Genomic DNA, 24,909 nt, shown 5'->3' on the forward strand with positions numbered 1-24,909 from the left:
GTGCTGAACAAGTTGTATCAATTTGAGCCTGATTTTTTCCGTTATTATTTATTACTTACTAATAATCGTATATCGGTATCGTTTGCTTTTACCTGGAATATAGGACTTATCATGTCCACATCTTAATTAAATCTTAATGAAAATGTGTGTCTATATTTATCCATCCCTCTGTCCATCATACGCCAATAATTCCGAATAGTTGATCCTGAAATTCAATGGAAATAAACGAATTATTAGGATTGATTGACATGGTTTTGATTTGAGCTTAATCTTATGAATTGCCCATAGACCCCTTTCTCGAATTTTTTTTCTGATTTTGTCATTTAAGTTGTCAAACGGATTTTATTTCGCATAGTTTTTGAGAAAGAGAAGAGTGGGGAATGGAAACATTCGGACTCAACGTGAACAAGACCGTGGATATCATTGTTTGTTGACATGTAACAAGCTCAATAAAGTATATACGATGCGGGGTATTCAATGCACATTCAACAATTACCAAAATGGAATTACTTCATCTTAGTCCAAAACAACACAGCTCTAGAATGAAAACACTCTGTCCCGTGGCGTAAAAGATCCATAGCGGAAACCGTGCTTTTATTCATTCTATCCCACGCGATTCAGATTATGTTTGTATGAAGTTCAATCTCTCCTACTTGATGTTGAAAACCACTGTTGAGTCTGACGTTTTAATTTTTACTTTCTTTCGTCATATTGTGATATTAGTATAATAGTTCCCCTTGCTATATCTCAATATATGTCAAAATTGCCTTCGACGAATTTACCAACACTCAACAGTTGGACTTCTACGAAACTGGCATACATGCTCTTGAATCTTGTTGAGACAAGTATTTTGAATCGACTGGCACCTATTTTAATTAAATAAATAAATTTTTGTAAGCTAAATTTTAGTACCAAAACAGCCATTTCATTTGCAACAACTTAATAGCATAAAGAAACAGTCCGTGCAATCCATCGGTTTAAAAAGTATAAGTCGCCGGGAACCGATGGCATTACAGCCGAATTTTTGGCCCCCTACATAAGGATGAACGAGTCCGTAGCCTACATAACGAAAACTATGAGTTACACTATGACCGTCAGGTTGTTGATAAAATCTGGCTTAACATGTTACGGTGGGCGTATGGATGAGAATGATCCAGCCCGGAAAGTCTATAAGGACAATATACGGAGCCGGAGCGATGGCGTAGGATGACAGACAGCTTTTAGGGGCATGGAATTGTCGGACCTCGGCGCAAAGCAAAGCAAGTGTCTAGAGGTCCTTATTAAGGCATGCTTAGACCGAATATTGGTCTTTGCGCCGTTGATGTATATGAAATTAGCCATTTCTGAGTGTGTCTTACGGAAAAGAAAAGGAAGAGGCTTGCTTCGTTTTCTACAATTACATTTTTTGAACATACGCTATGCCTTGAATATTTTGTTCCCCTTCTTCAGTGTGAGCAAAACACTGGGGAAGGAAGGAACTGGACCTTTCTTTAAAATTAATCACCTCTGCTTGGTGGGTAAGCTAAGATGATATTGGTTTAAACAGGTCTGCTGAATCTGTAGCTGAAATCGACAGCCAAGCTTGAGTGTGATTCTTCATTAGCTGTTCTTTTAATGGTCCTTCGACTCTGAACCGGGAACGAACACGAATATATTCACGTCTTTGGAATTAAATGTCCCATTGTACGACATATAGTCTCTGGATGAAGACTTTCGAAACTGGATTGTGAATGCGAAAAATAAATCATGGAGGAAACTTCCTTTTTAACCGTGTATATAGCGGCTCAAAGCTTTGCAAGTAAACTTGATACTTTTTTTAACTAGCTGCGTTAAGTGTGTTTCTACTGCTGACTACGATTATGTTAGTAAGTTTTATATTGTTTTTCCGATGCTAAGTGTCGAAGGAAGTGTCGTAGAATATAGTGGCTGGCAATCTAGTGTTTCCATAATTGGGGAAAAGATGGTAGGGGAATCACACACAGACTTCGCACCAACCGCTCTGGAACTGCACGATCCGTGGAAGTATTTTCTTTGAATTGTTTTTTTGTTCTTCACTTGGCAAGTGCTTAACCACTTTGCGTGAGTCACCCGCCACCCGCTCTTTAATTATATTCCGAACTTGAGGGATTTACTACGGAGGCTTTACTGCGATGACTTCTATATATTGGCGTTATTAATCTGTTAAGTTTACCTCGCGAAGGTATATTATTTCAACCCAAATTTCGAAGCCATGGCGATTGTAAATTTCAGTGTGCAGGTCCCAATTGGCTCAGCCATACTAATACTGGCAGATTATCTGGCATCCGCGTTGGTACCTCTTTTATCCTTATTTTGAATCAGGCGATTCTTTGAAAATAACCAACTGTAGCGGATAAATTGCTAGAGATTTAAAGTTTTAGGTGAGTCCGGGCTGAACTCTCTTCCAAGCAACCAGTGTTTTTAACCCTCTAGAGGGTTTTTTTTTGTTTTTTAAAATCATTTTTATTTTTAAGAAATAGGTAACAATAGTATATGGATTGGAAAAATGAAGAATAAAAAACAATCTTTTAAAATAACAAAAATAACTTAAATCTAATGGCCACTGTGGGCTCTCAAAATTTTTGAATAACGATTTACAGACAGAGAAGAGAAACAGTAAGAAATGAAAATCTAATTTTACAATAAGTTGTCAGGAAATGGTCAAAAACCCGACAGAATTCACTTGGCCTTAGTGGCAAATAAAGAAATATAAAAAGTAATAATAAATATTTGATCGCTTCAAAAGACACTTTTAACTTAAATTATTGTTCTTAAAACTATCATAATTATAGATTTTATATTACACATTTTTTCTTTTTTTTTTAAAATAACATCCATACAAAAAAAAACAAACAAAAAACAAAACAAAGAATAATAACGTATGTATTTATAAGTTACAACTGGAGACAAAATCAGCACCCGTTCAATGTATACATATTTACAAAGCCCCACCAAGAAACAAATGGCAGGACTGAGCACGGCCACCGCTAACCGGCATCCCGCAGCCACCAGTACCAAGATTTCTCTTTTTCATCCCGCTTAATGTCAATTGCTCTCGCTCTGGAGTATCTCCAGTCGAATCCCGGAGCCCCCACTGTCAAATTCGGGGGGTATTCTATCCTTTTGTCCGTGGCCCGCCTATGTATATGATACATAACCGGATCACCGGCAGAATCAAGAATTAGACCATTCCTGTCAAGATACACGAACGCTTCGGGAGGAATGAAGCCTGTCGTGAGAGTTTTCTCGAAATACCCATCATTTGGGTAGAACGGCTGCGAAACCCAAGGGTTTTCACCATGCGAAGCAGATCGCACTATGTGATTCCTCCCCCCTCTAGAGGGTAACGCTCACAATATGGGGACAAAACGACGGGGTGCTTCCGCCTACTGGGAACGACATCACTCGACAGAATTTTGCATGGTAAGATAAATTTAGAAAACACCATTGTTAACTTCTGTCTAGCATTGGCAAATGCCTCTCTCGTAGATAAGATACCGACAAGACATCAGGCATCATATTCCTAATAATTTTTCGAATCTAGCGTTGTTTCATTTGTGGCATGATTCGGAGGACAGCAATCAACGGTCGATGTTGACGTGTGATTGTCTCATAGGGGAAGTCTTTGTTGTAATGGTGAGAAAGTGGCTGCATCTTATGAGAATATAGTCGACATGCATTTTATTGTTCCCAAGTTAAAAAGTAAGAGCATGAGGCATTTAATAAACCATGTAACTTATTAGCAAGTATAAGATCGGGAGCATCTATAATGTTGCGCACTCGCCACCTTCATTGCATATGCTTTTACCCCTTGGCCTCAGTGCCCTTTAAAGCAAATTGTCTATAATGATTATATAATAATTGCCGGACACGTTATGGGTCTTTCTGTCAAATACTTGCCAGAAAGTATCTTTTTCGGAATCATCTATAGTAAACTTCATCAACCGGTTACCAAATCGCTCAACTTTTGTAATGGCATCACGGAAACCTTCACGTTCTGCATGGCAGCTCTTGACACCACACCATCAAATTTCTTAGAAAGCTCAGATATTGATGCCAAAGGGCGCTAGCAAGTTCTTCAGTCTTACCGATGATAGTACCAATATTTAGAGTAAAGAAAAGGGTTTGTTTGGTTTGAATTAATTGACACACATCATGATGCCCTTCATAACCAGTTTCTTTTGTAACGAGACTGGATAGGATGACAGTGATAGAGAAATACCATATTTACTGAAGAGAGGAAAACGAACCTTAGGTAGATTGACTTGTAATGACTTTAATCAATAGGGCGATGGTCGAAAGACTATCCTAGAGGAAAAAGCTATCTCAAAAAACCGAAAAAGTTTGTGAAATTGACAGTGGAGATGCACATTTAAATACTGGTATCCCGTCGAAACGCTGCTCACCTCTGCCATGGGAGCAGCGTGACTCAAGTGGTTACAAGTTGGCATTTGCTCTCTTTATTAGTCACCGATTTATTAAATGATCATGTTCACGATGTCATTTGAGTATTTTTGTTTCGTTTGTTGTTTATTGCACATGCTATGAATTATCAGTAGGCACACAAAATCAATCACATAGACATTAGCAATTGTATCTAGAAAATATCCGACCTAGCTCAATTGCGCTATGTTGACCGCACACTTTCATTCGTAAGGGAATTCGTTCGGTAGCTTCTGAGACTTGGTCCGCCAAAGAAATGATCACTCTCCAGCTTCCGTACTCCCTCCTATTACATCAAATGCCAAAGCTATTTTGGAGATTACCAATCGAGGTCTTTCATATTTTTCATATATTCCGCGAAAAAATATTTGACGCCCCTACTGCATATATGAGGATATTCTTCAACTCTAGGTAGGGCGATGTTATTCACTGCATGTAACGGTGCATGTGAGAGAAACAGTAAATCAATTTTAATAAAAGGAATTAAAAAGGATCATTATTAGTATTATAAAATTGATATATTAAAATGGAAAATATTTGATCGGATATTAAGGTTTCGAGAAGTTTAATCTGCGACAAGGTGTTGTGGTTTAAATTACAAAAAGATTTAAAAATTATCATATTTGAAGTAGTACTTCAATATAAGTGAAAGCCGGGATGGAAATTAAGGAATCGAAAGAATATTAATGAGGGTAAAGGAGGAAGAGAAATAAGGAAAAAGAAAACTGCTTCATACTAGCAAGTAAATCTTTCATCAGCTGACCAAAGGGCAAAACCAAAGAAATGATGCACCTGCTGCGAAGCCGCGACACTACAAGTTGAATATTGGAGGAATTGAGAAGAAGAGACATTATTTTTATAGTACGAAAATTCCAACATAATTCTAATGACTTTTAAGGTTTTGTGTAAAACAAAACCTTATTAAAATCGATTCAATGTCTGTCTGTCTGTCTGTCTGTCTGTCTGTCACACGCACTTTTCTCAAAAACGGCTAAACCGATCCGAACGAAATTTGGTGGACAGATGGGAACTATGAAATCCCACGCATACAGCGAGTGGCATAAATTTAGGTGGAGTTTAAAGGGGGCTCCCCATACATGCAAAGGGGGGATTCAAAAATTTTGTTCACCGGATATAGTTGTGTAGGGTATCAATGAAAGGTCAATGAAAGGTCTCAGTTTGTACTTTCCGAAACTGATATTAGTTTTGGCATAAATTGCAAAGTGCGTGAGTAATGAGTCAAAATGTACGCACTTGAAGTGAGACACGACTCATTTTCGGAAACTACCCAGCCTAAAAATCCGGAAAATATCGGAGTGGTGCGCCTAGATGAAATCTAGGCCTCAAAATATGTCCCATTCCGATATCTGCTCAAATAAACTTACTAATAGTATATTACTACTTTATAGAAATTTACTGGAAAACCCCCCTTAAATTCATCCTAGGACTTCCGAATTTTGCACCAGCATAGAGGATAATATTTTGTATATACATGCAAAATTTCGTAGAAATCTGGCAATTAACGCCAAAGTTATACCAGTTCAAACTTAGCAATTTCGCACGAATTTACTGCTTCCAAAGCCATGCAAATCAGATGCTGACGTCATAATTACCCGGAATAATTGACATTCGCGTGAAATATTAAAGTCGCATTTATGAAGAATCTACTTATCTGCAGCACTTTTTAAGATTTTGTGTAAAACACTTATGTGAAATATAATCTTCGAGAGATGTCCTATTCCGGTATCTGCTCAAAAAATTTACTAATAGTATATTATCAACTTTTAGAAATTGACTAAAAAACTCCCCTTAAGTTCATCCTAAGTGTACTAAATTTTGCACTGACATAGAGGACAGCTTCGTGCATACACATGCCAACTTATCAATTTCGTGCTAATTAACAGCATCCTAAGCCATACAAATAAGATGCTGACGTCATAATTAACGAGAATAATTGAAATTCGAGTGAAATATTAAAATTCCATTCAAGAAGAATCTAATTCTCCCTAGCCCTTTTTTATATTTGATGTTGGTTAAATTGTTGGCATTTGCTAATAATATTAAACTCAGAGTGTGAAGCGTATGAGGTTGACTATTTCAATACAGGGCTTTCCATCAAATGATTTATTTAAATTACCTTCTAAAAAATAGATGCCAATAGAATTTTTAACTATGTGACACGGAACTGTCAGGCTCACCGCTCCTCACATCTTCTTCTTTTTCTTAAGCCTTCAGTTCACAAGCGGGGTCGGCTCGTCGTGATCGGTTTCGTCATTTTATTTTATCAAATGCCTCATCAGGATGTAATCGCGAGACCTTCAAATCCCCATCCAGTGTATCATGCGACCATTGTTTTGGCCGGCTTTTGGGTTGCTTACCATTGACTTCGATGTTCTCACCAATACTGGTTGTTGAATTCTCGTTAGCGTGAATTACGTGACCACAACATTAAAAACGCCTCTCTTACAGTTTTTCCACGATCGGTGCAAACCCATATCGATCGCGGATATTCTCATTTCAGACGTGATCAAAACGTGTCACGCCACCAGTGCAATGCAACATCTTCGTCCCCATTACCGCAAGACGTCGTTCATTGTCCTTTATAGTCAACACTCAAACTATAGAGAGCGACAGATGGACGACATTGCAGTAAATTTTAGACTTGGGACGTGCGCTGATACGTCGATCACAAAGAACACTTGTTGCGGAATGTCACTTCATCCAGGTGGCGTTAATGCTTGAAACATTTCATTACGCAGTTCTTCATTGGCTGATAGCATTGACTCGAGATATTTAAATCGCTCAGTTCTTTCAATGGCAGTAATCTGCCCCTCCATATATTTAAATCGCTGAATTCTGGCAATGGTGGTAACCTGCCCAGAACTGAGCGATTTAAATATCTCGGCTCAATGCTATAAGCCAATGGAGAACTACGTTATGCTCCTCACATAGGGAAACACAAAATCTTTTATACCTGAAGCGTCAAGCTTCCGGTTTCCCGGCTTGTTTAATTCTATTCAAGTTTGGCTTCTTTTTCGTTATTATTTGTTACAATGTCGAATTTTCAAATCTGGACACCAACCGAACCCATGCAAATGTATAATAAATATAGCGACAAATTCCATTTGCGAAATGCTGTATGGGGAGAATCACGTTCACATCAATATGAATTAATGTCATTACGAAACCATATTGCGCACTATATACATTCACTTGAACGATTTCATGTCCTCTAATTGGAAGTAGAAGACAATTGAATTACTTCCCTGTCGTTTCCGAGTATGCGGTTGATTGACAGCCTATCCATAGCAACGTAAGGCCGCAAAGGGGTGTTCAAGCTGTTAAACAAAGCATCAAACATCATTTCCATATTATCTTCACTATCAGAGGCATCCTGTGGAATTTTCATCGGAAGTTTCTAATCCCCATTTTCATCACTCGAAGGGACATTTCTATGTAGACAACCTCCTAGCAATCATAAATATCTAACAAGGACATAGTAGTTTTCTTCCAGTTGATTAATTTAGCAGCGACAAAATTTTGATTTAATTAACAACATTAATTTACAAAGGATTGGCTTAACCCTCCTTGGGGCCCGGGATATTCGATTATAAACAGTGTCTATGAATTTATTGAATGATAAAACCAGCTTTGGCCTCATTTGTTTCAATACTAATACAAACCTCTACCATCCTTGATTATTACATCATGAATATATTCAGAAGAATGGTTACTGATGGTGCTCCCCATTTTTGGGTTCAGTTGAGTTATGAGTTGATTTCATTATGAAGCAAATATGAACTTATGTTAACTAGTTAGTGGAGCTGTCGATGTCAGTGTTCGGTTGAGCGTATTTGAAGCACTCTTTCTTTACTCGATATTCTATATAGGTAACTGGATATAAATGCTGCAAGAATAAAATACGCATTTATTCTCTACCTGCTCGGTTTCAAAATTCCCAGCAGATAATAATCAAGGGCAACATCGTTGTTAGAAAATGAAAATTTCCTTACGCTTCAAGCATTCCAATTAAAGTCAAAGGTACTTTCTGCAGATTTGAATGTTGTGCACGTCGAGACCAACAGATGAAACCATTCAAGTGCAACATTCACAGCAAATGTAGCGGAAAAGTGTATATATTCACAGAGTTAGATTAAACGAAGTTTTCTGCTTTCCATTTTTGAGTTTCTTATGCAAATTATGCGAACCCATTACGAATTTGTGTAGAATTGGTATGGACTACATTAGAAGTCAGATTCTCAGTATTCAGTTTTATATTACCTCACTTCTATTCTATAATAAAATTATAATGATTATTAACAAACGTATTCTACCTGTGGATTTTTTGAGATACTAAATGTGTGGAATAATCAATGAACCAAAATCGAGTTCATCTATGAAAAATAGTAGTTCCCAATCACTGTAGTGAACGCGTAACCATCATTGTAGTACGGAAAAATCCATAATTTCTAGGTATATAGTGGGTGAAAAGGAGGGAGAATTTTTTCGGGTGCAGCAATTGAAGAAAATCTAATCTGGGTACTCGGACACAGACCAGTGCCTTAAATTTCCTCGAAACATCAAAAATCAGATTATATAAAAGAATTTTCTTCTGTATCATTCACCATAATGTAGGCCTGCTAGTCATGGTCAGATACTGCACTTAGATATATGGGAAGACTACCATGTGGTTCTGAGGAAACTAGTAGAGTTTCTTTTATCAATCATTCAGATGAATAGCACTTAGAAACAAGTTGGGAAACCGGAAGCTGGACGCTTCAGGTATGAAAGGTTTTGTGTATTTCTTTTATAAAGAGATTTGGGTGTGCATTTGTCCCATTAGCATATAGCACATAAAATATGCATATATTATGTGAAAATAGCCACTTTCAAGTGATATTGACATTGATAGTCTCGAATTTGCAGAGAAGCGACAGCTTTGACCTAGTATTACTTTGTTAGTAATAGTGCGATTTTCACCAAATTTGGCAGGACTATGCTCTATGCTGTAGCCTATATTGTTGCAAAATTTTGTGATTCTAGGCTCCCCAAACATGTGAATGGAGGGTCAAATATTTTTTTTCACAGAATGGGGCCATTTGGGGTATCAAACGAAAGGGCCGAATTAGTACTTTTCGAAACTGGTCTATATTTGATATCGGGTGAAACATAGGGGAGCGAGGGCTCAAAATATGACCATCAGAAAGTGTAACAGATCTCGTTCTCAGAACCAATCCAACCGAAAAATCAAAGTGGTGCATCTCTGCGAAATCTAGGCCTCAAAATACATCCGGTTCCGATATCAACACAAATGAAGTTAATAATAGTATATTTCCACATTTTAGAAATTTACCAGGCAACCCCCCCCCCTTATGTCCGCCCAGTGGCACGGGTATAAAGGATAACATAATGCACAATTTGGTCAAGTTTGAAGAAAATCCAACTATTATTACCAAACTGATAAGGGGTTTTTTGTAAATTTCGTGCATTCTACATCCTGTATGACGTCATCATCACATATCAATTCATCAATACCACTACGAAATGAGAACTTATGAATGGGGTGGGAAAGAATTCGTGTTTTAGCCATTTGTATATAAACATCAATTACTCTAAACAGACATGTGTGTATGTAGGTATATAGTATATACGTGCGAGTGAAGTTTCTGGGTAGTATCTAATTCAGATAGATATCTTTGTACGTTAAACCAGCCGCATTTAATATACGTACTTTATGTGTACATATGAATGCTTTTGCGCACGAAGTAGATCGGAAATGTGGGTACGATCAATTTATGTATGTGCATATATGTATACAGTATTCGGAAATAGGCAGTTTGTTTGTTTAGGGTGAGGATAATATCTATGACTGTAATATGTACGTATATTTTGCAGTTTGTAAAAATATGAAGGAGTATGTTGGATTTTTTACTATTATATATAGGGATAGAAAAATGTGCGTTGAAGTTTCTTATATAAGATTAACACCAAACCTCCAGGTATTCCGCTCTGTTCAAGAAGTTGTTCGAGAGCATTTTTGCTATTACACGCACGTCAACATAAAGTAGGGTATAGGACATTGGAAGTTGGATGTCCCTTGTGACAGTGTCTATAACCAGAACAAAGAGAAGTGATGAGAAGTCGGTGTCTTGATGAACACCAACAGGGACACAAAGCGGTTTTTATACACCCGTCACACTTGGAATTAACTTTTCGTATCGTGGTAGACAAATTTAACACAGTGCACAAGTTCTTCTGTCACTAGGTGTTGTCATAGAGCATACCAGATGAGTTCGTGTACGTACACGGTCAAATGCCTTCGCTAAATCCAGAAATGCTATGCAAAGAATGCGTTTCATTGCTTTCTCGATTTCAAACGAGCTGCTCCAAATATCAGGAATGCTTGTGTAAGTGAACAATAAAAAAATTATTTCGTTGAAATCTGTTCGAAAAACTCTCGCCATATATCCGTCGCGGCTCGTCGACCCTTAAGCAAAGTACTGTTCTAACCGTTAACACAACAGAAGTGTTCGATATCCTGTACACATTGGTATTGGCTTTTAACAAGCTGATGAAGATCTATGTCACCATCTCTCACCAGTGTCCAGTTTAGGTAAAGATATGTGTACAAGACCGCTTGCGTAACAGCAATCGTTTCGTTTGTTTGCGGCAGCCTTGTAAATTTACCAATTGGCCAGCGTTTTATCGGCAAGAAACGTATAGTAAGAGCGTTTTTTCCTAAGGACCTTCATTTGGACATCGTCATTCCAAAGCCAAATACCTTCATTGATAAATCACATACTTGGCATAGTTACCCCGCAGAGTTATTTATCGCTGCACCTGCAGTTACTGTCAATCTGCTACTTTCACTCGTACGGAAATCTTGGGAATCCGAGATCTTTCCCAGGGGGGATGATCGTCAAGATCCCAAAGAACAGGACCCATTTTCAATGGAATAATTGAAAGTGTATCTGCGTGTTACGCATCAAAGGGTTTCTCCAAAACTTAATCGACAGAAAGCAGGGTGGTTTCCGTTCCAGATCCTCCTGCATAAACACCCTACGGACCATTTTGGAACAGTCCACGCAGTTTAGATCTTCATTGCACTCGGTCTTCATTGATTTCGAGAAAGTTTTCGATCGCGTGAACAGGGCGTGCACTTGGCGCAGAAGAGTAGAGAATGAGTGCGGGCAGCTCCAGAAGCGGGGGGTCATCGTCGCACTGTTCGAGCACAAGGCCTAGCGTTCGTTTAGTCTGACCAGCGACAAACGTCGAGTCAGACCGACCTCATCGTGATCAACAGTAGGAGTTGTCTTCTGAGTGTGGTTGATGAAAGGGGTACTTTTATTCGTCTGCCACAGAGGTTGGGTAGGTAGGTAAACTTAACGTTGAATCGATGATCTTATGAATCTGAAAGTTTTGTTAATGATTGCAAGGTAGACTGAACTTGATACGCTGCACCTCGGTTATCATGAAAAATTACTAGAATTACAATGTAGTGCCCGTCGTGATACAAGGATTTAGACCATTGCATCCACCGGAAAAGCAGAAGCGGGCGTAAATGGCTGCAATGTCGTTACCGAATACTGCACCGCGAAAGAGCTTACAAGTGGTCGTAAGTCTTTCGATGGGCTTAGGCGGGATATTGTACACTTCTGATCCATGCTGATGAGCATCATAAATGGTGGAAGCAGCTGAATGTTTCTTAGTTTTATAACATCCCGTCAAGTTGCAACTCTTGTAGATGACATAGTAAGCCAGCGTAATATGCGGCTATGGTTGGACGAACAGGAACGAAACTATCTTCTCCAACTATGCAGTCGAAAGAAATAAAAAATGTTCGGAAGATGAAGATGATCGTTAAGATTCCATAGAAGGCCACCACAGAGATGGGGGGTCTAAAAGAATCTTGGGACATATTAAGGGATATATCCAAACTTAGATCAATGCAATGCAAACTTATTTCCGCCCATGATTCTTCTGTGCCGCCCCATCAACATCCTTCGTATCTTTGTGTAAAGTTTAGATCTGCCTTTATGTGATCTTGCGAGGAAGTGTTAACAGAAGATGTTTACGGAACGTCTCACACAGCACTTCGAGAAATTGATAGCAATTATTACCGTGATATGTAATAACATAAAATTTGCGAGGAATTTAGAATCCAAGGCGCAGTTTGGCAGAGATCCATTTTGTCACCGGTATTTTTTTTACGTTGTCGGTGAAGTTTCTCAAGCTGTATTGGCTGGGGGAGACGGGGGGATTTAAAGATGTTATCTGTTTTCCACTTGCAGGTTTGTGGAGAGTTCTGCAAAGAAAGTTACTGTCAGTAAAAGGGTAATCATGGAGTGTAGATACGGTTGGAGCGCTGTGGCCGATCTAAGGGTTTATAGCAACCATGTTTATTTATGATTATGTGCGTTTTGGGGAATTATGTTCTGATTTTAAGGAAGAGCCTTGCATTTCCTGTGCCATTTAATATAATTATCTACAAATAATTATTCAAGAAAACCTGGTTTTGCGTCGAGGTCCACCAGCTCGATATGCCTAAAAGCTGTCTGGCGCAATGACTTACGCCATCGCCCTAGGCAGGGTCTGCCTCGTCACCTTTTTCTACCAAAACTATCGCCATTATAGACTTTCGAGGCTGGATCATCCTTATCCATACGGATTAGGTAACCCGTCCATCCAATCAGCCAACTCCATATGGATTAGGTAACCCAGTCAAATTTTATTCACAACCTGACGAAGAATGCTTCTCTCGAACGCAGACAATGTTTCTCAATTTTTCTTGCTAAGCTTGATGTCCCCTAGCCCAAATACTCCCGGGATTTAAATGAGTGAAACTAATACAAATATAAAAACAAGTCGCGAAACCGGAAACTGAGCGCTTCAGGTACGAAAGGTTCCGTGTATTTCTTTGATTATTTGAGTGGGAGTTTGTGCCTTTCATACCCCGCTCTTCATTTATTCATTTCGTTTGTCAGACTATTCACTTTAATGTAATTCTGTTATTACAAGTCTTAGATTGACACAGAAAAGACAATTTTGACTTACGTTTTTATAATTTGCTATTTACACCAAACTTGTATTATGGTCTATTCTAGAGCTTATACCACTGCAAATTAGATGATTCTGTAATGAACGGATGACTCAAGTGATTAGAGAGTTGGGCTATCAAAGCGGAAGGTCGCAGTTCAAATCTCACTGGTGGCGGAGGGATTTGTTATCGTGACTGGATGTCAGTACTATAAAGTACTGCTTGCGGCTCATATCGGTAAACCGGACATGTCCCCGTGATTAGCCCATGTTTGTATGCAAGGTTTTGATAAATCATCTTACATACAACACTATGCCTGTACGCGTATTGTACCAGTGCCATAACAGTGCAGCCTTTTTCCTTGCTATATTGTTATTTTGTATATTATTGAATTGGTTAAATTATTATTATTATTCTGTATGAAAACTAAAACTAGTCAGGCCGCAAGAGTCGGTGTTACCTCCTTCTCTTCCAAATATTATAAAAAAGAATGCTGCAAGAGACGTCACAGGACCATTTTCTTCTTCGCTCTTTCTTTCTACTCGTTCCTTTACTCATTCCACTTAGGTGTTTTTTTGTTGCGAAAGCGGACAACCCACAAGACAAGTTCCTCGGTAACTACCGTGGCCTTATGGGTGCGCTGTTTTGACATAATAGCCTCCAGTTCGAGGCCCAATTCGCATTGGTCAGCAGATGTCGTTTGTTTCAATTACGCGCTAGTCGGGCTGGACGCGGATGCCCTTGTCACCGACGTCCTCGAGGACTGATCTTATAGGCAATTAAAAGAGCAGGGCTAAGACGGCTAAACTGCCTGTACCATCGCAGGCTCGCTGAAAAGACTAAAAAATGTACCCGCCAACAACACTAATGGCTCCCTAGGTGCATCCATTACCACCGTAGAAGCTCGCAGTTGCGCGAAAGGAGTTCGGAGAACTTCTTAAGCAGAGTATTTGCAGACCTTCAGAGAGTTGTTGGTCTTCGCGAGAGTTGTTGGTCCCTGAATCCAATCGGGACTGGAGACCATGGGACGACTACAGAGGTCTGAATGCTAAGACCATTCCAGACCGATACCTCATCCACTCATCCACGATTTTGCGCACTCTATCGAAAACTGCCGTATTTTCTCTACCGTGGATTTAATCAAAGCATACCATCAAATTCCTGTATCTCCCGAAGGCAGTCCGAAAATGGCAATATGGACCTATCGAGTTCACTAGGATGACTTTCCAACTGTGCAACGCGGCAAAAACCTTTCAGAGATTGTGTGCGAAACCTTAACTTCTGTTTCGTATATTTGGATGATGTTCTGGTCGCCTTTTTCTCTGAGTCACGACATTTATTATAGAACACCTCGCGTGCATTTTTCAACGTCTCCTTTCTTCAATTCTTGTAATTGCAGGTGAGTTTCCTCGGCGACTTCATTACCACTGAAGGCACTTAACCGGGCCCAGTCAAGGTACAAGCGATTTCGAGCTTCACGCTTCGAAAACTATTAAGGATCTCAGAAGTTCATGGGCATGTTAAACTTCTGTCGTCGTTTCTTGCCCAAGGTCGCCCACTATCAATCGATCCTTAACGTCTTCTTGTTTGGGCTGAAACCCAAGTGTGTGCTTCCAAGATGCTGTCCAGACCAGGTGATCACCAGACAACATTCGGTGGATGCTAGACTTTTGGCATTTCCTCGGTAAGATGCACCCCTAGCTGTGTTCGTCGATGCCTCGGGTATTGCCTTAGCTGTTGCTCTTCACAAAAAAATGTGAATCAAATCTGACAGCTGTTGAGCTTCTTCTCCAAACAGCTCAATTTCGCTCAATGGAACTACAGCACCTGTCATAGTGAGTTACTTGCGGTGTACATCACTATTAAATACTTCTGGTATTCCCTCGAAGGCAAGCCGCTCATATTATTTACGGACCAAAAGCCACTTACTTTCGCTTTGAAACAAACGTCCGACAAAGCGCCGCTTAGCCAACTTCGGCACTTGAGCTTAATCAGCCAGTTTACTTCTGACATTCAACACGTGTCTGGAAAAAATGAGGCCAAGATCCTCGCCTCCGTCGGTATTCGCCGAGGCGCAGAAGGACGACGCAGTTTTTCAGAGCTTGAGGACCAACTCCTAATACACATTTAGGGAGTTTTTCGACTCAGCATCCAGTAAACCTATCCTGCGAGACCTCAGACAAGGGATCAAGGCCATACATTCCCGCCGATTTCCGAAAAGAGGTATTTCATGCCGTTTACGATCTGGTGCACTCAGGCTTCCGGACCACGAATCGATTCGTCACTGGAAAGTATTTCTGGCCGTCCACGAACAAGCATATTACTTCTTGGAGCAGACAGTGCATCACGTGCCAGAAGTGCGAAACTACGAAGCAGGTAAGGAAAGAGGTAGCAGTGTTCCCTCGCAATCATGGATAGATTCAAGCGGTAGCCTGAGGCGATACCTCTTAAAGACATTTCTCCATAATTTTTTGAAGAGGCCCTCTGTCGAGAATGGATTCCACGCTTCGGTATGCCGGCAATTATAATCATTGACCGGGAACTGCAGTTTGAGTCAATATTTGGCAAACAGCCAATCGCGAATAATATACTGGAAGTCCCGCAAAGCAGGTATACGTCTACCTAACGACTTTGTTTTCGACATCAGGTCACCACCACCTACGAACCACGCGAAAACCGTGACTGACGTGGGGTTTCTCAATTCCTGTACCCATGCGACTAACGAAACCCCTTCGTAGTCCTCGAGCGAGGCCGACATCATTATAGTCTCAACGTCGGGTCTCCTTGACTCCACTAAAACCCTTCGTTCAGCAAGAAAAGACGACCAGGGCGAGAGATGCGCGTCGTCTCCGTTTCGACTTGCGGCAGCCGAGTCGAGGAAGGCTTTCAGCTGAGAATGGAGTGATGTGGCGGAACGAGAAACTTGCTGCTCGGACGCACGCAAATGTGAATCGCGTTAGCCATGACATGGAAAACCAATTTTTGGTAGCGAAATTGCTTTTCGATGTCAAGTCAGTTCCAGACAAGTTTAGCCGGAGGTGAGAGGTGACTCCGCTCTATTAAATTTATCTCGTCATCAACCTTCCTATTTAACCAATTCATCTGTAATTTCAACGCCTCTTGGCGACTTATGGTTTTTAAGCCGGTAGATTGCACGGAGTGTTTCTTTTATACTTGGTGGTGGCCGCATTTGTCCGTCGTCTTCAGTTGGCGGCACCTCCAACTCGCCAATATTTTGATTGTTAAGCAGTTCATCAAAATACTCAACCCGTCGCTTCAATGTGCCCATTCTGTCGGAAATCTGATTTCCCTCTTTGCCGCGGCCGGATGAGCATCGAGATATATAGCGCTTCATCCTGCTGACTTGTTGGTAAAACCTCCGCGCCTAGTGCGATTGATATTTCGAGTCGACAGACCTGTTGGTTCTCCCAGGCTTCCTTTCTCCGTTTATGAAGTCGCTTCTCCGCTTGGCGGAGTCTCTATGTGTGCCAGCGTTCCGTGAGAATGCAGCATTACTCAGTATGCAGCTTGCCTCCGTTCCGTTGCTAGCTTACATTTATCGTCGAACCAGGCTTTTCAACTTACAGTATGTTTTGTATGAGTATGTTTTTGGCCGTATTTATGATAACTTTCGTCAGGTGGTTGTGACGATCATTTGTTGATGCTTCATCTCCAGGATCTCTGTTAACTGCGGGACTGCGTATGTTTGTAGACTGCTTATTTCCAACAACCATTTCGTATGATACTACTAGCTGTATAATCCCCACTCCGTTATCATTTGTATTATTATGTAAGCTATGAGAGCCAACGAATCGCCTGAATACCAGCTCCGTCCGTACTTGACTATTAAAATCTCCAAGTATGATTTACTATCATACTTAGGGCAATCTTCGAGGGACCGCTCAACTGCCTCGTAGAAGGTATCCTTCTCCGGCTTTACAGTCTCCTCTGTAGGGGCATGAAGATCAATGAGGCCAGTTAGTAAGGAACCAATCGGTATAGTTCATCCAGTTTTTAGGAGCGGGAGACTCGCTTTCATATTTCTCCATCTGCAGCTTCTCATTAAGTAAAAGAGTCTAAGAAATTGCAAATTGGAGACGCCATTGACAGCACTTGAAAATAGAAGTTTAATTCGCATGCAATACAACAATGCCAAAGCCCCCACAATTAAGGAGAAAAGTATTTAACATTTTGAATAAACTAATAATTTAAGCATTTACTTTCTTCAGCAACAGCAAATCTAAAATAATTGGTTCCAATTATATGTTTCCAAATTAACCAAGGACCTAAATTTGGAAACATCATGTTTTACAGAAAAATACTCTCGGTTAACCTAATTATCACATCAGAACCACACTGAATTAATCTGAGAGGAGAAAACTTCATTACGTCTGCAACTTTGAGCCTCTCCGTTCATTTAGAAATTCCACAATAAAAAGCTTAGCTCGTATCACAGTGAATCTGGACGGCCCGAAATAGACCACTGAAATTCGAAATTCTCATTCAACCGAAACTCAACTCATTAGCACTTTACTTTCAGTTCGGCTGGAACTAGGAATTTCCGTCATCGGCCTCAAATTTGAGTAAGCAGCATAAATTAATTAACAACGACCCAAAAATGTCCACGAATGAGGAAAAAGTTTGTGCTTTGAAGCTGTTCATTATCCAAGTATAGTTTGTCCTAATAAGGACTCAATGTGGTTACATTCCAGTCTACCGTCCCCCGGATGATTACGTGAAAATCATCGACCAAAATGAGAAGTTTGTCATGGCTGTTTTGGGTTTGCCTAGTCTTCTAGGATTACACCTAAAGGGGGGATACATTTGTAGCAGATGAAAGTGAATTTACTAACGTCGCAACTTTTTTATTGCATAATATACCCTGCGTATATACGACAATAGTCTTCTTGTGGATTTATGTGGTCAGAATGCAGAAGTTGCAGAATTATACCAAGGGCATGCAATGAGAGTGTTGGGTTGCAAAAATATGAAAAATGTTTGCCCAACTTGTCACTCTGATGAGTGGAAAATCAATGGAATATTCTAGTTCATAAACGCCTTTCCCACCAAAGCCACACATCCTGTGTAAATTTATTTTTAAAGCAACCCCAGCAGTTCGATTTTTTGCTTCCGTTTTAACATTTTTTTTTTGCTTTACGTTACTGCAGATTACTCTTTTTACTTTCCTGCCGCTTTCTACTCATCTATTTAGGAAAAGTCCAACTGAGATATAGACTCCCCTATGAGGTAATAATTAAAATTTCACTCAAAATATTCCCTGCTTGCCGTAAAAGGTGATTTAAAAGGCTTACAGCAACTAAAAGGTACGCCCAGATTACGTGTAACTTGACTACGAGATTCTAGTCTAGAAGGAGGAACACTTCAATAGTATAGTGTTATTCACCAACGTAGACTTCAGATAGAGAGGAGAAGGATGTTTTTCATAAGCAATCCAGGAGATACTTTCTAAAGTCGACCTTGTGATCATAGTGACCTTGCTCAGACATGTGATGAGAATACATGGCTTTGGGACCGTAACGATATTGGTGTTAGGCTTGCGAATTTATGCAGCTTCCACGGCCTTGTCATTGGTGACATATTGTTCGAGTCTTGTCAAGGTCAGTTGGATTTCAAATAACTGACAACGTACGTATTATAAACAACAAGAGCAGCGCTAACATCGCCCTAGAAAGAGGTTATCATCAGATGTCCGCTTGCGTTCACTTGCGTATCGCATCTACTGTTTTTTGAAGGGTTTAAGTGCTGTGGCCGCACAAGTTCAACACCGGTTGCTTATATGATCTACCTATCGTTCGAGATAGAAAGAAGATAGAAAGAAAGAAGAACCTGCTAATCGGATAGCAGATGCGTTGAACAATCGGTCTGAATACATTGACGAGTATTGGATCGCCATTGCTATTTTCTTAGGTACTACTCAGGTTGTCGGCCACGAACCGAAGAGGCTGACTGCGAAATGACGGAAGCTAATCGATGAACGGAAGGGATTGAATGCTTTTATGGTCGCTGTAAGAAACGGAGATGGGGATGCACTCAAGCTAGAATCTCAGAGGACGGCTTCAATGGACCATGATGTCATTTCTCAAACACTTCACATCTCCCTCAACGCGTCATGGATTTTGACTAAATGGTTCTGGATTTCGACAAAAAGGCAAAGGAGTTGGACTGAAGATAAATATCACCAAAACCAAGGTTGCTTGTCTAACTTGTTGCCGTATCATCGCATCGGCGGCGTTGATCAATTTGTCTACTTTGGTTGTTGCTAACGGCAGTAACGAACTTAATGTCAATAGGCATGTTAGCAGCTCTAGATCGTCTTTTGCTCCTTTGTCCAAAATTTGGAAATTCAGACATCTTAACTCCAACATTATGGTAAGAGTATTATGCTAATTTTATTCAGGTGTTACTATATAAGACTAGCATATGGAAAGTGGCCGCCGCTATAACTCGAAGGTTCTAGCTCAGGCGAATGCGACAATGGAAAGGTTGCATAAAAAGGAAGAAGCAACAGTTACATTGCTGGCTATGCAATTCAACGGAACCTACTTTCCAAGATAGCCGAAGAGTCGGTCGCCCTGTTCGATCTGGATCAAGGTAGATTATACATCTCGGCCAGTAGTTGAGTGCACTTAAAGAAGCTGGTGCCTCTCATTTACATTCGCATCACTACTCTAATGATAATGTTACCATGTTGAATGCGTTGGAATTTTACACATCCTCAATGAAAAACGAGTAGTAATTGATTCATAGGCAGTTATTTAGTTGCAGCTCAATAATTTCATTCTATTTCCTCCTCCTTCATTTTCAATGTTCACTTCAGTTCAATTAATTTTATGTATGCATATTTTGGTTACCATCATTAATTTTGCTGCTATACACTCACATTAGATTGCAATCGAATTTTGCGCAAACACAATCTTTCGAGGTGGATGGCAGTTAGCTTTGGCGTCATAGTTCATATGATACAATCCAATTGTAGAATCTATACATTAAAATATCAATAGACACTTGTAAATTCTTAATACAATGAGAGTTATCATATCGTACTTCAAATAACACTATTCGGTTTAATTAACTCAACCTAGAGATGAGAGATGTGAGTTGAAATTCACGTAACTTGAGTTCAACTCAAGTTAAGTAATTAGAGTTAACGGCATTTTTTCTATACAGTAGTTAATAATTCGAAAATCTAGCAACAATAACAACCGGCACTCGAAATATAATATATAACTTCAAATCTGCAACAATGTGTTGTTGTGACATTGACATTTTTAGCGAATGAATACGGTCATAAATGATCGGCAAATTTCTTGCTATCTCACTCGGCTGATGCGCTAGGGCGGGAGTATTCAAATTCGAGTTAACGAAAATTTAACTCGAGTTGACTCGATCCAAGTTAAATCGAGTTAGTATATCGAGTTGGCACATCGCTAGTTCAACTGTAAAATCAATATCAATGTCAAGATGAATGGTCACTCGAAGAATCAATAAATTAGGATATCCAATGTCGCTTGTTGTTCGATTCGAAACTCCAACAATGCATTAGTTTTGGTTAAGCCTAAAATCCGTTAAGTATTTACAAATCAAAATCATTCGGTTACGAACCAACAACTAAAGAACCCACTTGTCGATTTATTCATCTATCAGATTCGAATTCCTGTTTTTCTTTTGAAATGAATCGGGCGTGACCCAATGGCCAGGCTGGGCTTTCACGTTTATAGAAAATGTTTTTCCAATATGTTGGCAGCACTACCGCCACGCAACCTGACTTTTTTCCTTCAAAACAAGCCCCCGGTCAGTACATTGAAAACTCTTCACTCGAGATCACCTCTTGCGAAAAATGTCGATTCAATATCCCGCAAGTGCGAAATCCGGATCGTCATGCCCTATTCCGTTGTGAAAAGAAAAACTCCAGTTAAGTTTTTAATGAGGTTAAAACCGTTTATTTGGACGCCTACCATACGCCTGGCACCAAAAAATATTTTTCTTTTTGAGGGATTGAGGAGTGCTAATTCCGCATCCATTTAATGTCGGACCGGATCGAATGGAGAGCAACTTCCTCCCATTCAGACGCTGCCTGAAGATTTGCTTCTGCCCTGGTAAGAAATCGTAGCCGTCTTCGTCCCTCTTTTAAATTTTGAACTTTGAATGTTTGCTTAAAAAGAGGAGTCCGTGTACCATAACAAGTGGGAGGAAGTTGCTCTCCATTTCGTCCGGTCCAACATTAAATGGATGCGGACTTAGGACTCCTCAATCCCTAGAAAAAATATCTAGTTCCCACCAAGTTTTGGTCCGAACTATCATCATCATCATCAACGTCGCAACAGCCGGTATCCGGTCTAGGCTTGCCTTAATAAGGAACTCTAAACACCCCAGTTTTGCGCCGAGGTCCACCAATTCGATATCCCTAAAAGCTGTCTGGCGTCCTGACCTACGCCACCGCTCCATCTTAGACAGGGTCTGTCTCGTCTTCTTTTTCTACCATAGATATTGCCCTTATAGACTTTCCGGGTGGGATCATCTTCATCCATACGGATTAAGTGATCCGCCCACCGTAACTTATTCAGCCGGATTTTATCCACAACCTGACGGTCATGGTATCGCTCATAGATTTCGTCATTGTGTACGCTACGGAATCGTCCATCCTCATGTAGGCAGCGAAAAATTCTCCGGAGGATTCTTCTCTCGAACGCGGCCAAGAGTTCACAGTTTTTCTTGCTAAGAACCCAAGTTTCCGAGAAATACTTGTACAGTCTTGTACAGTAAGAGCTCTGATCCTATGGTGAGACGTTTCGAGTGGAACAGTCTTTGTAAGCTGAAATAAGCTCTGTGGGCTGACAACAACCGCGCGGTTTCATCATCGTAGCTGTTATCGGTTGCGATTTTCGAGCCTAGATAGGAGAAATTATCAACGGTCTCAAAGTTGTATTCTCCTATCCTTATCCTTCCTGTTTGATCAGTGTGGTTTGATGTTGTTAGTTGATTCGTCTTCGGTGCTGACGTTGCCACCATATACTTTGTCTTGCCTTCATTGGTGTGCGGCCCAAGATCTCGCGCCAATCACCGCCTGCTCGATCTGAATGAAGGCAGTTTGTACGTCTCGGGTGGTTCTTCCCATGATGTCGATATCGTCAGCATAGGCCAGTAGTTGGGTGGACTTAAAGAGGATGGTACCTCTTGCATTTATCACAGCATCACGGATCACTTTCTCGAGGGCCAGGTTAAAGAAGACGCATGATGGGACATCCCCTTGTCGTAGACCGTTGTTGATGTCGAATGGTCTTGAGAGTGATCCTGCTGCTTTTATCTGGCCTCGCACATTGGACAGGGTCAGCCTAGTCAGTCTTATTAATTTCGTTGGGCTACCGAATTCTCTCATTACCGTGTACAGTTTTACCCTGGCTATGCTATCATAGGCGGCTTTAAAGTCGATGAACAGATGGTGCAACTGTTCTCCATATTCCAACAGTTTTTCCATCGCTTGCCGCACAGAGAAAATCTGATCTGTTGCTGATTTGCCTGGAGTGAAGCCTCTTGAGTATGGGCCAATGATGTTCTGGGCGTATGGGGCTATCCGGCCTAGCAAGATAGTGGAGAATATCTTATAGATGGTACCCAGGAACGTGATACCTCTATAATTGCTGCAATGTGTGATATCTCCCTTTTTATGTATGAGACAGATAAGATGGATGATCCGAACTGTGGACAGATTTACGCTGAATAAAATTCGTACCCTTGTTGTGTTTTACGAATTATAAAAAGAAGCATAAAGCAGCTGCGAGCCGCTTCAGTCACCCTGCTCCCGGGGCAAAGGTGAGGTAGCGTCTGAGGATTTGCCTCTGTCCTGGTAAGAAATCGTAGCCGTCTTCATCCTTCTCTTCAGGAAATAATCTAAACAGTGGCGCCACACAGTTTCACTGGTCAGAAAATTCAAAACCATAATTTCAGCCAGAAGATTCATGTCATCCGTGTCTGTGAGATTCTAAAAAATAAAATGACATCCATCCAGCAATGGTAAAGGAGGGTATAGAAGATTTAGAGCAACTCTTCGTCTTGGCAGAAGGTTAAGGTAGCGTTCATACCTAAGCCTGGGAATGATGACTATTTAAGCCCAAAGAACTTGAAATAAATCAGCTTTACATTATTTTAACTGAAATGTCTGAAGACACTGGTTGCGCATCACATTCGTCAGAAAGCGCTAAGCTCGCACCCACTAAATGAAAGCCAACATGCTTACCAGCGTGAAAAAGTCCTGTGAATCTGCTCTTCGTTCTTTGGTTTCAAAGATAGAGGATGCGTTTCCGAAAGGCGAGTACGCAATGGGTTTGTTCGTGGACATTGAAGGCGCATTTGGCGGTGCGCCCTTCCTAAAGCTTTCTGATGAATGGTGTTGATGAAACATTAATTAAGTAGATCTATACTATGCTAACACAGAGATTACTGTGTGCAAAAGCGGGTGTTGATCGGTACCTAACAACGGAAGCGACGAAATGCTGCCCTCAAGGAGATGTGCTATCGCCGCTTTTGGGCAGTATGTTGATCGGCTCACTACTATGCGAACCACAAAATACACGCTCAAGGTTATTCGGATGACGTGGATGTGCTGGTTGTTGGTCGAGATCTCGGCACGATGTCTAGAAATACACAAGGCGCTGTTAATTTGTTTGACAGTTGGTGCCCCAGGCGTGGAATTTCAGTAAATTCAAATAAAACTGAATGGTCTTTGCCTTGCAGAGACTAGGAGTACAACCCTTGGCAATTCAGGATAAAAGGAATGACAAAGAGAGTCTGGCGCTGCACGACAATTCCAGACATCATACAGCTGACCCAACGAAGTCACTCCTGGACTCATTTAGATCGGACGTTTTCAACGCCCCCCCCCCCCATTTTCTTGGCTTGGTGTTTTCAAACTATAATATGTTTATCTCTCTTAACGGGGTTTTCCTATTTGACTCTCTATACTTTAATTTTTCTCTTCATTTTTGTTTTGGAACTAAAAAAAATGATATCTGTTCTGTTATTATTAGGGCCTCCCAAAATAAATATAAGAAAAAATCGATTTCTAGAAACTGTCACTTACCCCCTTAAGAAAAAGGTTTGTAACAAATATGATGGGGAAGTGCAAAAGTGAGCGAAAGTGTTGACGCTGACTTTGTCGAGGGGGCTTCATTAAATTAACCCCCGCCTTACCACCTTTATGGAGTCAAATATCTACTTTTTTAATCGTACAGACATTGAGTACATTTATTTTCTGAACATACCGTGTAGTAACCCCGCTGTAACTAATGACTACGTACTGGAGAGTTGAGTTCTAGAGAATCCTTTCGAGAGGTCATTATATTCACCTTACAACAATTCGTGGGAAATTCAGCGTAGACGTTCGCTGGCAGTGT

The 24,909-nt window shown here is 40.5% G+C and overlaps 1 long non-coding RNA gene across 1 annotated transcript; it reads right to left on the minus strand.

The window, feature by feature from the left end:
- On the minus strand, positions 1-20,714 carry LOC119649093. Its single transcript, XR_005249089.1, has 3 exons — positions 20,564-20,714; positions 20,400-20,498; positions 1-205 (listed from the first exon to the last, which is right to left on the minus strand). It is a non-coding gene; the product is annotated as an uncharacterized LOC119649093 (long non-coding RNA).
- Between the last annotated feature and the right edge of the window lie 4,195 nt (positions 20,715-24,909).

Source organism: Hermetia illucens, chromosome 1, assembly GCF_905115235.1.
Source record: "Hermetia illucens chromosome 1, iHerIll2.2.curated.20191125, whole genome shotgun sequence".
In the NCBI taxonomy this organism is placed as follows: Eukaryota; Metazoa; Arthropoda; class Insecta; order Diptera; family Stratiomyidae; genus Hermetia; species Hermetia illucens.